We start from the raw sequence: 13,408 nt of genomic DNA, 5'->3' as shown, positions 1-13,408 counted from the left end.
CAGCCCAGGGAACCTTTTAGAGTTTGCTTGTTTTGAGCCTTCCAAGCTTGGTTTTTGTGTCTGGATACTTCCTCTCAATCACTTGAATGTGTTAGAGTCTTGTTTGATTGGTTCTTGGCCGTTACCCTTTGGGTGTTTGCTTTTTTCCACCAATTTCACATTTTAGCCCTAGGGCATCTAGTGGCTTTGTGCATCGAGCCTTCCTTAGGAGTTTTGGTCTTCTGTTGGTCCAGTCAACTTTTTGGTTACCCTCTTGCACTTGTTCAGTGATTGTTAAGCTTTTTATTGCTTTACTCGAGCAATTTACCTCTTTTGCGTTTTGATTTCGCTTGGCTTCGTTTGGGCTTAGATTACATAGCTCATTGAGGTCTTTGTGATTTTTCTTGGTTTGAAAGATTGTCTTGGTGTTTCAGGGACTTGATTGTGTTTTCATTGAGTGAAATTTGTTTCTTTTACTCTTTGTTATTATCTCTCAAAATTTGTTTAGTACACTTTGCCATCGAAAAGAAAACGAACAATCTCTTTTGCGTTGCAGTAGTTAATGGAAATTAGAGCTTTTCATTGTTATTAGCGATTAGTGACTTTAAAGAAAAGTTTTGTTTATTGCCATTAGCTGCATTAGAGTCATTGTTGATTGTTTTATGATCATTTTGTTTGATTGAAAGATCTCAACTCTCTCGTAGCTAGCGTTCATCGAATGAAATGATATATTTTGGTATATAGCTTGCATTTAGGAAATTGTGAGAGATTACATACGGTAGGACCTGGAAACTGAAACCTAATCAAAGATCAACCGTAAAATGAACTGAATGAATCTAAAAACGCATTTGAACTTAACGCATACATCTAGAGGTCTAGGCTAGAGACGTGTTCCGGCGTCATTAAACCTAGTCATTGTTGTTTCCCATTAAGGTTGGGCGATTCCTCCTTTTATGACTCAATAGTGTTCTAGCACGGATTTGTGCTCCCACGTACCGTCGAGTATATGGGACGACCCCACTAGGTTATCATCCTTTATCCATAGGAAGTCGTGTCTGCCGACTTACAAGCCATAACGCACTGAACACAGCATTCAGGAAGATTGACTGTCGTACGGAAAGTCCTTGGTTTTCATATGATTGCCAAGGTGTATATGCAGTTTTACAGATTTGTTTGGTAAACCCTTTGCCTAGTTTCTCCAGAGTAGTCACTTTTGATCCTTTTCCGACTCCCTAAAAGAAGAGGCTCACCTGAGCATTTGTCACTTCGGGCTCATTAAAAATTCGAAGGAGACTAGAGTCATCTTTTTGTCCTTTTCTCGACTCTTAAAAAGTGAAAAGGTCAAGTTCGGTTCCTTTGTCTTAAAATTTGTTCGGCCACAATTCACATTTACCCGGTTAGATCTTGTTTGCGTTAGCTTGAGTAGGCTTATTTTTAGATGGCAACCTTTCCGGGGTTCACCAACCCAGGGATCCCCTCTGACGGAAACCCTGGTCATTTCGCTCCTTTTGGGAATGTTGGTGCTCCTTACATGGCAACGTTGTCCCTCCCAGGGTTAACTGTTGGGTTGCATGTTTGGTTGTTCCCAACCTCTTTCGTCCCTGCCGTCTCAACTTCTGGTCAATCAGTCCCTCCACCTGAACAACATCATGTTGATTCTAAGGTGGACCTCTCCCCTTCTTCGCCTGTTTCTACGTCCTCATCTTCTACTTCGCCTGGTGAAATTCTAGATTCGAGTAACCAGGTGACTAAGAAGAAGAAGAAGAAGACGAAGAAGAAGAAGTCTCCTAAGGGAGAGGCTAAAACTGCAGCTAGTCCCTCGAGTACACCTCCCATCGGGCCACCTTCTGCTCCTCCACGGAAAGTCAAATTTCCTTGTAGATTATGCAAGGATGACCATCTTCTGCATGATTGTCCTGGCATTCCCAGGGTCTTAGAAGTATGGTCTCGTGATCTGGCCCGCCCCTCATTGTCCTCTGGAGCTCACGGCGATGCTACCCTATCAGCTGGAAATGGTAAGGGAAAAGGGAAGATTTGAATCCCCTGTAGACTCTGTGAAGGCAATCATCCCCTTCACCTTTGTCCACTCATGGATAAAGCCTCCGTTGTCTTGGAAAGTCTCACAGATCCTTCACCCCAACTACCCGTTGGCTATCAATGTCTCTTTGCAACCGCAAATCGTTCCCCTGCTGACAAAGAGATCGACCAAGATTCCTCTCTTGTCCAGCCTCCTCTTCCTGAACCTGGCTCTGCCAAGCCTGTTCCAGACCAACCATTGGTCGGAAAGAGTGTCGACTCGAGTTCACCACCCGTCGACCACTCTGTTTCGAAAGAGCATCATTCCCATGTTCTTCTCGTCTCCTCAGATTCTCCTGAGTCTGGAAATGACTCTCCTATCCCAGCTGCTCCCTAGAGTCCTGCTTCGGTTCTTTTAGAGCAGGGGGGCAATCATATGATTCCCCCACCAAGTAGTTCAGTCATTTCCTTCGACTGCAGTCATTTGACCACCTCCCGCCTTCCATCCCATGTGCCTTTCTAGGTCACGATACACACCTATAATAAGGCGATACCTGGCACTGTTTTGGATGAGGGTGCACCTGTCAGTCTTATGCCTGCTACTACTTGGCAAGCTTTGGGTTCCCCACATCTTGTGCCAGTCGCACCGAATCTGACGGCTTTTGACGGAGGAACTAGTCAACCATTAGGGATCCTTCCAAAGTTCCCTATTACTTTGGGAGGCAAAACCATCTATATAGACGTATCGGTTACCCAAGGTGCTTTAGATTTCAGTCTTCTCCTTGGTCGTGACTATGTTTATGCCATGGGGGCCCTGGTCTCTTCACTTTTCCGTGTGGTTTGCTTTCCACATGATGGAAGGATAGTGACTATAGATCAATTATCGTTCGTTCGTCCCCGGGTGCCTCCTGCGCAGTCGTCATCCCCTCCTGGTTTTCATCCACCAGTTGCATCTGCCCCACCACAGATCAACTACGTGGCCACTTATCCCGTGCCTATATCCAGTGATGCCGCCGTCGTGCATAGTGTCCTGGGGGCATTGGGCCCTGACTTCCAAGATGTTGGACTTCCATCGGGAGTGGCACTCTTGGAAGCCCCAACTTCCTATTCATTATGATGAAGTTCGGACGGAGCATAGTTCGTTTTCCTATGTCAAGCTCCTTAAAAAATAAAACTAGGTTCGGACGGAGCATAGTTCCTTTCCTATGTCAAGCTCCTTAAAAAATGAAACTAGGTCATTCGGAGCATAGTTTTTTTTCCTATGTCAAGCTCCTTAAAAAATGAAACTAGGCTTGGTCGAAGCATAGTTCGTGTTCCTATGTCAAGCTCCTTAAAAAATGAAACTAGGTCTGGCGGAGCATAGTTCATTTTCCTATGTCAAGCTCCTTAAAAAATGAAACTAGGTCTAGCCGAGCATAGTTCCTAATCTTGTGTCAAGCTCATTAAAAAATGAAACAAGGGTTATGAGGATAGTTCTTTTCCTAGGTCAACCTCATTAAAAAATGAAACATCTCCTCCTTTCCAAATAGAGTCTTTGATTAAGATCTCGTAAAATACAAGTTGAGTCTTTCATAGATCTCGAAAGTGAACCTTCATTCCATCCACTTTGTTGAATGCAATGAAGCTTGGGGGGCATGTACCTCATTTTGCGTTATTATGCTGGGGGCATGCGAACTTATAACAAGCATAGTTTTTCATTTCAAGCTTGTGTAAACATGAAAGCGAATCCAAGCAGAGTTCTCCATGGTTCAAGCTTGTCTAAAAATGAACCCATAACTGATTTACATCTCGTGATTGCCTTTTATCTGCTAAATTCTGTTAGATGAGCCTTAGTTGTTTCATTCCATCGCCACCATCTCTTTGGCCGATCATATGCTTTCACTTGGTTGTTTATCCTTTCCTGAGGAACCGCAGTGATGAGTGGTTTTATTAGCCAGCCTCTTGACCATTACATGTTTTGAGTAGTTCCACCATTGCCGGAACCAGTTGCTACCCTTTATACCACTCGTTCCTCTAGGACGAGTCTCCTTTAAGCTCTTTTCAGACTCGTAAAAGATGAAAAGATTGCCGAGTACTTTTCCCTTTTTGACTCGTTAAAGAGAATAAAAATGGAGGTCTACTTTCAGCTCTTTTCCGACCGTTTAAAGACGAAAAGATCACCGAGCTACCCCTCTTGACTCGTTAAATGTAAATAAGAGGCGGTCGTCTTTAAACTCTTTTCTGACCGTGTAAAAATGAAAAGATCGTCGGACCCTTGTCGTTTCAGGTTTGTTAACGGTCACGAAGCGACGTGGTTTCGATCGCTTTTTTACTTTTTCAGGTCGAAATCACTACTCATGAAAAGTACTCCTCGATCGTAATGGTCGAGCAGTTCTTTCGAGCATTGTTTTATACTTTTTCGGGCTCGAGAGACACAACTTTACGAAAAAGGACACCCTTGGAGTTTTCCTTTCTGCTGTCTTTTCAAACTCTCTAAACATGGAAAGACGCCGAGTTCTTCCTCTGTCAGACTCGTTAAAACCTGATGACATTGGATTCCGTCGAAATGACGCCTCACAAGCATATGCTATCCCCGTTAAGCTTGTTAATAAAAATAACTGGGGTACTCGCCAGAAATGGTGGGGGAAAATGGAACCATAATTATTGTCGTGTCGGCAGTATGTCGCTCTTGAACATGGCACTTTATTTGAATTCGTGTCTTCGTGGGGACATCTCATCTCATTTTTTCACTTGCCTCCGTGGATTTGGGTGATCCTGTATGACCTCTCATTTGCTCATTGCCTCGTCACCATGACCTTTGATCCATTGATGTCAAATATTGCCAAGTCCACTGTCGTGCCGCAGATATGTTCAAGAGAAATTGACCTCTACAGAATCACAACCTCCCTCTGATAGCTCGCATAATTCTGATTCACCACAACATTCTTCCTCTGTCTCATGTCGATGATGTGGGAAACACTATGGCCCACCTTCGATCAAGGTCACTTCCTGTCGACTTCATCTCATTATCCAGGAAGCTGATCTAGAGACTCCCTTCCGGTGCCTTGGAGCCTGCATGCCTCAATGGCAGGTTCTTCGTGTTCGATGTGAGGTTTTCATCATTGGCCTCCGACCGAATGATTCTACGGGTGTTTGACGCCAGCTCACTGATTCACATGCCGTAGATTGTACCTATAGTACCTTGAGGGCCATTATCATTATTGGTGGTACCTCTCGCATCTGTTAACAGTTTTCATTATTGACTGGTAATCAGACGATGTTCATGCATGTTCGACTTCAACTCATGTATTCACATGCTTGAACTTGTACTTTTGTTCGGGTCGAGATGGAGCGCAAGACCCTGGATTTTGTCTGTTGGAATCCAGGCTGCGATTTTGTGGATTATTGTTACATGACTCATTCAATGGATGGCTGCGACCATGCCTAAGACCATTCATCGATCCTCACCGAATGGCTGCACCCATACCTTGGATTTAGATTATTATGTACTCTGTTATGGATGGCTGCGCCCATACCACATATATCATGTACTTGAGATATCAGTTGTACCTCTCTATGCAGATTCCTTGGCAGCAGCTGCATGTGTTCTTGTAAAGCATTTCACCCCTCTCTCTCTCTCTCAGGCCTCATGCTTTAGGAGGCATCTGTTACAGAGTAATTTGTCACCATTTGTCACCATCCCTGTTACCCCTTTCCCGCACTTTGGAGGACTCATTCCAGGACCTGTGAGAAGTGACATAAATTGAAAACACTTGCATTATGTTCCCCTAAGTATAGACTTCATATGCCCTGAAGACATCTCCTGCAGAATATCCTTAAAAAGTTCCCTTTTTCCATTAGCGCGGATCCATACTGTATTACTCGTGCCAATGGGGGAAATCCTCCAAAGAGGGCGCGCCATTTTTCGCTCTGTCTCAGAGTTATACCCGCGCCAACCGAGTTTGGGAAAGCTTTTTAACAAATGCACGCCCGAAGGTTTTTTCCTTTAGACTCATGAAGCTTTTTAAGGATAATGCCAATCCCACGAATGTCCTGATTCATCGTATCTCCCTTTCCTCTATCCATAATAGCTTTTGAGGATAAACCCAATCCCATATATGGTGTGATTCATTGTATCTCCCTTTCCTCCATCTATAAAAGCTTGTTCTATTGCCTTGGACAAGCTAGTTCGAGCATAGGGAGAATTATACTTTTAGAAGTCTAAGAGATTGTTGTAAGAGTCTTCTTTGCATTCATAATCAAAGAGAGAGAGGCTTGTTCCCAATCCCGACAAGCTTTGCAAGACATATGTAGCTGATCACCCAGCCAAAGGAGGATTTGACGTCAGAACTATGGTTGTATTCTTCTTTGTTGTTTATCGATAATAGATGACTATCATTATGGTTCCACTCTTGTTGTTAATTGTAATGATGTTTGAGTTATATCTTTTATGACCGATATATAATTGCATCTATTAGATTTTATGCTTGTATTTGTGTCGTTCTTTGCATGTGCAAGTGTCCATTCACGAAGATCGTGAGGATCGTGACCGGCCGGAGCAAAGGAATGGGAGTGTCGACTCTTCTACAACACTAGCGTTGGAATCCAAGTAGGCTCTCGTCATTTACCTTTAATTTGTAATTAGGAACCTGCATGTTAGCATTGTTTGATTGTTGCTAGACCCATTCTGGGCTAGTGGGGATCGCCTCTGTCCACAAAGGGGATTTACCTCGTCAACGTAGTGGACAAAGGTGAATGGTGTTTCAGACCAATCATGTAACCTACAGGGAAACTTATCTTTTCAGCTGGGTTCGTCCACCAAATAGACAAGGGTGCATGCCCCCTAAGCTTCGTTACATTCACCAGACTACCCGCAGTAATTAGGTGGATGGAATGAAGGTTCAAGAGATACCGCTAATGTATAAGGACCATTTAGGGATGATGTTTGACTTGGAGCTATGCTTGAACCGGGAAATGAAAGCTGGTTAACAGTGACAATTTTACCTTCATGTGGGAAACACATCACTCGAAAGAGTGTTGAAACAACAGCCTCCATGTTGTAAACATAGTCACGTCCAAGGAGTAGATTGTAATCTAACGGTCCTAGGACTACCATCATGTTCAGGTGAACGATTTTCCATCCCAAAGTTATCGGTAACTTAGGAAGGATCCCTAACGGTCGACTGGTTCCTTTTTTAAAGCCTGACAAATTCTGTGTAACAGGCATAAGCGATGGAGAACCAAGCACTTTCGAAGCAGTTGAGGAAAGGATACTCACTAGCACCCTCATCTACGATAGTGCTAGACACAATAATTTTGTAAACTTGTACTATGATCTGGAATGGTACATAAGAAGGAAGGCAGGATCTTGCTAGTCAATTCCAATCGAAGGAAGTGACTAGACTACTTGGAAGGGGTACCGAATAAATGGGTGAATTAACCCCTTGAGTAGCGGGAACTGGGGAATTCTCTTCCTGTTGTGAAGGAATGGGTGGATTGCCTCCAAGTTCATTGGACTCTGAAGTAACAAAAAGAATTTGAACGGTATCGTTCTTACTCTCTTCGGGAAAGGTATGACCTTTTGAAGGTAGAACCAGATCGACTGCCACCTCGACCTGTTGACTTTCGTTGGGTATAGACTCAAAAGATTCACTTTCAGTGATAGGTGTTTCGACCGACGGTTGAGTTATGTCAGTTGGATTTTCAATAATAAAGGACTTGGGGAGAGTTTCCTATATCCAGGTGGAAGTTGCTGCAGTGAAGTAGGATGGTTATGCAAGACTCTTTTGACTTCATCCAAAAAAGGAAAACGAGGAAGGGTATGATCCCCTTCACATAATCCACATGGAATTTTGACCTTTCCTCTTGGTCCATGAATTTCATTTTCACTAGTTGATGGTGTGTTGTCAACATGACCACCAGAGGTTGATGACACCTGACGGTGCGAACAGGGAGACCATTCTCTCAAAATACGCGGAAGGCAAGGACAATCTCGATGAAAATGGTCTCCTCTGCAAATTACACAAGGAAATTTAGGAGATTTAATGTGCGGATTTTCACCAGATGATTCATGGTTTCCCCCTTGCTTAACTGACTTCTTCTTCTTCCCCTTCCCTTTCTTCTTCTTCTCAGTCACCTGGTTACTAGTGTTACTACTTTCACCAAGGGAAGAGGAAGAAGGGGAGGGAGACACAAACGAAGAAGAAGGTGAAGGGTCAACTTCAGTATCAACTGGATGCTGATTCGATTACTGAGGAATTACGGTATTTTGAATGACAGAGGTTGAGAATAACCATACTGGTAGGCCAATTGTAATTCCCGTAAGGGACAATGTAGCCATATACGAAGCACCAATATTTCCCCAAGAAGAAAATGGACTAGGATTCCCCTCAAAAGGGATTCCTTGATTAGTGGACTCCATTATTCCAACCTAAGATCAACGAAGGAACAGGGATGTTATTCCGAATTAAATAAATTTTAATGATGCTTTGACACATCTTTTCTTTTTCAATTTTAAAGATTCGATAAAAAGCTAAAGACGACTCTAGTCCCCTTCAATTTTTAATGAGCCTGAAGTGACAAGTGCTCAGATGGACCTTTTCTTTTAAAGAGTCGAAAAGGAATGAAAGTGACTACTCTAGAAAATATAGACAGAGGGATTACCAAACCAATCGCAAAACTACAGTATACACCTTGGTGATAAATTAAAGAGAAATTACCAAGGACTTATGTACGGCAGTCAATCTTCCCGAATGTTGTGTTTAGTGCATTGCGATCGATAGGGCGGTGGGCACGGCTTCCTATAGATAAAGGATATAAGCCTATTGTGGTCTCCCAATATATACTCGATGGTATGGGGAGCACAAGTCCATGCTAGCACTTGTCGTATCAAGGAGGAGGAATCACCCAACCTTCAATGAAAACAATAGTTACTAGTTTTTACGACGTCGAAACACGTCTCTAGCCTAGACCTCTAGATGTGTTGCGTTAAATTCCAAAGCGTTGTTAAGTTCATTGAAATTTATTTTAGAGCTGATATTGTTTAGAAGTTTTCCTTTCAATGGTTCACCGTGTGATGTTGATTTGAAATTCCTAAAACGCAATCTACAATGATAAACAATCGTTGTTTATTTTGAGCAATGAAAATCCTAGCTACTAGGGAAAGAAGAGTACAATTTCTTTCAAACAAAGAGCAAAAAGCAAACACTAGTGCATTTTCCTAAATCATTTCGCACACAAAATAAACGCAAATGCAAATGCATGTATTTGTTTTTCGTTCCCCTTAATGTGAAAAATGCCAAAAAGGAAAACTAAGTATAACAAAGATCTGAAATATTTTACTCAAAGCGACATTTCGACAATTTCTTTTTCAAAATAGAAAGGAAGACTAAACAACACTTTTCAATTTCCAATAGAAAATGCTTTAGACACTTCAAATATTAACAAATCAAATCAAATGCATGACAAAAAGTTCAATCAACTATCTAGGGAAGGAAGACTCAACGACACTTCTCTTTTGGACACAAAACGACAGTTACGACACTTTTTGTACCAAAACAACAGATCAATTTAAGCAACTTTTTAACAAAGGATTGTAAATGATGGACAAATACATAAAAACATTTACTAATCCTAATCAATGGAGGTTGATCTATGTGATACAAGTAGGCTTCAATAATGAGCTACTATTCATAAGCAGCAAAAACAACTAAACAGAGCTGAAAATAAGGACAAAAGCCCCAAATTTCAAGAATGGAAATAGGTTCAGTCAGTCATCGCACCTGGGCTTCACAAAAATAGGGATGCATCACACTTTCTAGGCTCGAGAGGTGCAATGCATACTGGTTGACAGTGACAGACAGTGCGATGAGCTAGGGAGCGCAACTGAGATGGGTTTTGGCTCAAATTTGCCGTTGATTTTAGTGATTTAAGCTAAGCTATGATGGACAGTAAAGAGAAAAGTATATAGGAATGATCTTGAGAGGATACTGAACTACCAAAAGGGCATCTAGAATGCTTGTAAGTCAAATGTTCAATTCATAAACTAAACCGGAGATTGACTAAAGCAGCATTCATCTACTATGCAATTACAGAGCAAGAGTAGTTCAAAGGATATCTGGCTAACTTCAGGCTCCATCTATAGCTTATAAAACAAACAACAGCAACAAACAAAACATCTATTTGTTCCCCAATGGAGTCACCATTTTTTTTCTTGGAAAACTAGTGTCTTTTCGATTGACTAGCCCTCTAGGTTTGGCAGCTACCCTAGAAACAAACAGTTTAAAGCAATTCGTGATTTCTTCTATGTATAATAGATAAGAGAAAGACAAAGGAACCAACCTGGATATTTTCTTAACTCCTTGCTTGATCTCTCTCCCCCTTGACAGAGCTTGCAACTCCTCTCCTACTTATCCCACTTAGAGAGTAACTGTAGAAACACAGTAACAAAACACTGTCAAAGCATCTTGATCTATTATATCATAAGCATTACAGAATCAAAAATACAATGAACATACAATGGCATTCACAAATACACAATTTTATGGAGGAAAACTCAAAGAACATTATTAAATAGAAGGGAGAATTACAACCCAGCTGTCTGATCCAGCATCATCCTCCCAACATCAAAGCCCTCTTCACCTCATGAAAAGCAAGATCACCCAACAATACAATGCTTTTTCTCAAATACAAACTATCAGCACTTCCTTGCAAATTACAAAATTCCAGCCTCTAGATCTCTTGGATGAGGGATCCATTTATAGATGTGTGCAAGGGTGTGAGTCATCTCTGGGTTTTTTATTAGTGTCATTCCACTTGTTGTTTTTGGTTCCACTTGGAGATTTCTTGGATCTCTTACTCATCCCTGGGCGAATTCAGAGAGGCAAGTGTCATAGGAGAAGTTTCTAGAAAATTCCATGAGCATCCACTTAGCAAACTGTCTCGGACATTTATCCATCCTCGCTCATTGCACCCTATAGAAGACCTCTTCAGTATGCATTGCACCTGGCTAGTGTAGAAGTCAGTATGCATCGCACCCTGACAGTGGAGCAGTCAGTATGGTCTAGTTTTGGCCATTTCTGGATGGTTTTTCAAGTGGAACTTTTAGGGAATGATGTAATCAGTTGACCATGATCCTTTAGGGTATGAAACAACACTTTTAGGGGTTAAATAACCCTAGTTTATCGACATATAAGTTTAGGGTTGAAGTGCCCAAATATGTCTATAACAATGTCATCCTCCATAAATGTCACCTTCCTCCTGATTGGCTAGGGATAGCTAAACCATAAGGGTTGTGCCAAGGATAACATGTGCAACATGACAATGCTAATGATCTACAATTGGTGCAAAGAGATTCCATAATTGTAATCTTGTTAAGTGTCATGAAATTGGTCCTTAGACACCACATAAAAAATATGGTGTAACACACTAGCTAGCCCATTTTGGGCTCCCTTGATGTATTGTCACGACATACTATATGATGAATTATATTTATTGTTTTGTCCATGTATTTGTGTTTTTGTTTGTTGTGTGCACCATGTATATGTGAACCTAAAATTAAAACATCCACTAGAAGTTGGTTAAATCTTTACCTTATTTCAACATTCAAAATCTTGAATTCAAAATAAATTTCTTACTTGCTCTGAAAAAAAATGGTAAATATTATGTACAAGAAACAATTATTTTTCGTGATATACAAGATGCTAGCCAAGCTTATAAACTCAAAGAATTGTTAAGTTGGGGGGAGTGCTAGTTTCCATTCTACTCACCTTGTTACTGTTTACTTCAAAATTATATAGGATGTGTAAACTATGGACATATTTTCATCTAACAATGTTTTTGTACTGTGTTAAGGAACTTGGCATGAAATCAATTAAGTGGGGAGATCCCTAGGAACATCTATTGGAATGAAGTTTTGAAAATTCTGTAAGAATCTAAATCCTTTATGAGTGCATCACTATTGTTATCTTTTTAAAAAATTATCCCTTCCTTGTTATTGATTCAATAATTTTTTAGGAATATTTCATGTTAATCAGTGTTGTTCTAGCCTATGAAAATTAAATTTGGAGCTTCTTGCTAACTAAGTATTTTCCAATGGTTTTCAGTCTGTTACAACAAAAATTACTAGTTGGAACTCTCTCTCCTAACATGTGTTAATTGACAAGATTGTGGTGGTTGTAAGTCACACTGCATTTGTCTTCTAGAGTAGATATGAATTTTTTTTAGAACCTTTCTTTTTGAAATGCTATCTTGATGCAATATTTTTAGTGCATTAAGAGATTTTACATAAAGGATTATTGGTGGTAGCTCAAATGTTTTTGATCTTAAAGGACTTTGATTTTTGTTATGCAGTGATGTGGGGAGTAATAACTTGACAGAGACGATCCCTGATAATATTAGTGATTGTAGAAGTCTCAACGTTTTGTATGTTTTTTGGTTCCCTAAGAAGTATATAAATGAATAAATGGGTCAATAGGTATGTTTTGATGGAATACCCTTATGGTGCATACTTAACCATTTCTTGTTGGATTGTGGCCGGTGTTCTTCTTAAGTACTTATCATACAATCAACTTACAGGAGAGATTCCTTTCAACAATAGATTTCCATAGTTGAATACTTTGTGGGTGTATATATTTGTAGGGGTAGCTAAATTCTAGTATCTTGTGTTGTTATTCATCCATCTTGTTTCTTATGGAATAATATTATAATCAAAATGAATAAGTATTGATATATTTTTGTTAAATAACTAGGGATATGAGATCATGTAGGTTAGCCAAGAATTGTAATTAGTTGTAGGTTTGTACTATTTGATCCATGGTATTAATTTTTCATTTGTGTGAGTTCCTATAGCCTAATTTTAAGGTGGTTTTCATAGGGCACTAGAAGGAAACAAGCTAACATGAATGATTCCCGAAGCAATTAGTCTCATGCGGCTTCTTGTTATTCTGTGAGTACATTTTTTGTAGGATCTTTGCTTGTATATAATTTTCTAATCCATTCAAAAATAGCCTCTCTACCTTTAAAATGTATCCAAGGCTAGCTCAATAAAAATGTAGAATGTTTTTGGATATTGACAATATAATTTTTATGTAGAGTCTATTTTCTTTCATTGAAAGGCGGGTAGGTCTGTCTATTCCTGGCGATGGAGTGGGTTCTAATTGATGAATCGTATCGTCAAGGCTCGGCTGGAACCAATAGGTAATAGGTGGTACCCATAATCATTTATCAAGTGTAATGGTAAGGCTGGTGAATGCGGTATGTCCACCCGTCAAACAAGGCTCTCTCTTCTCTAATTGACAATTCTCCTCCATTCATGTTTCTGAAGTTCTGGCGTAAGGCAAGGCAAGGAGAAATTGTACCTTCCTTACACTTATATGAAAGAGGGTAGGCGAAATGGATCTTAGCATAATGACATATATAATGATAGTGATTTCCT

The sequence above is a fragment of the Pinus tabuliformis genome, chromosome 2_1 (assembly GCF_031772625.1).
Source record: "Pinus tabuliformis cultivar Carrire ecotype Pingquan chromosome 2_1, CPIR1, whole genome shotgun sequence".
NCBI classification, from domain to species: Eukaryota; Viridiplantae; Streptophyta; class Pinopsida; order Pinales; family Pinaceae; genus Pinus; species Pinus tabuliformis.
Note: the sequence above shows the minus strand (reverse complement) of the source record.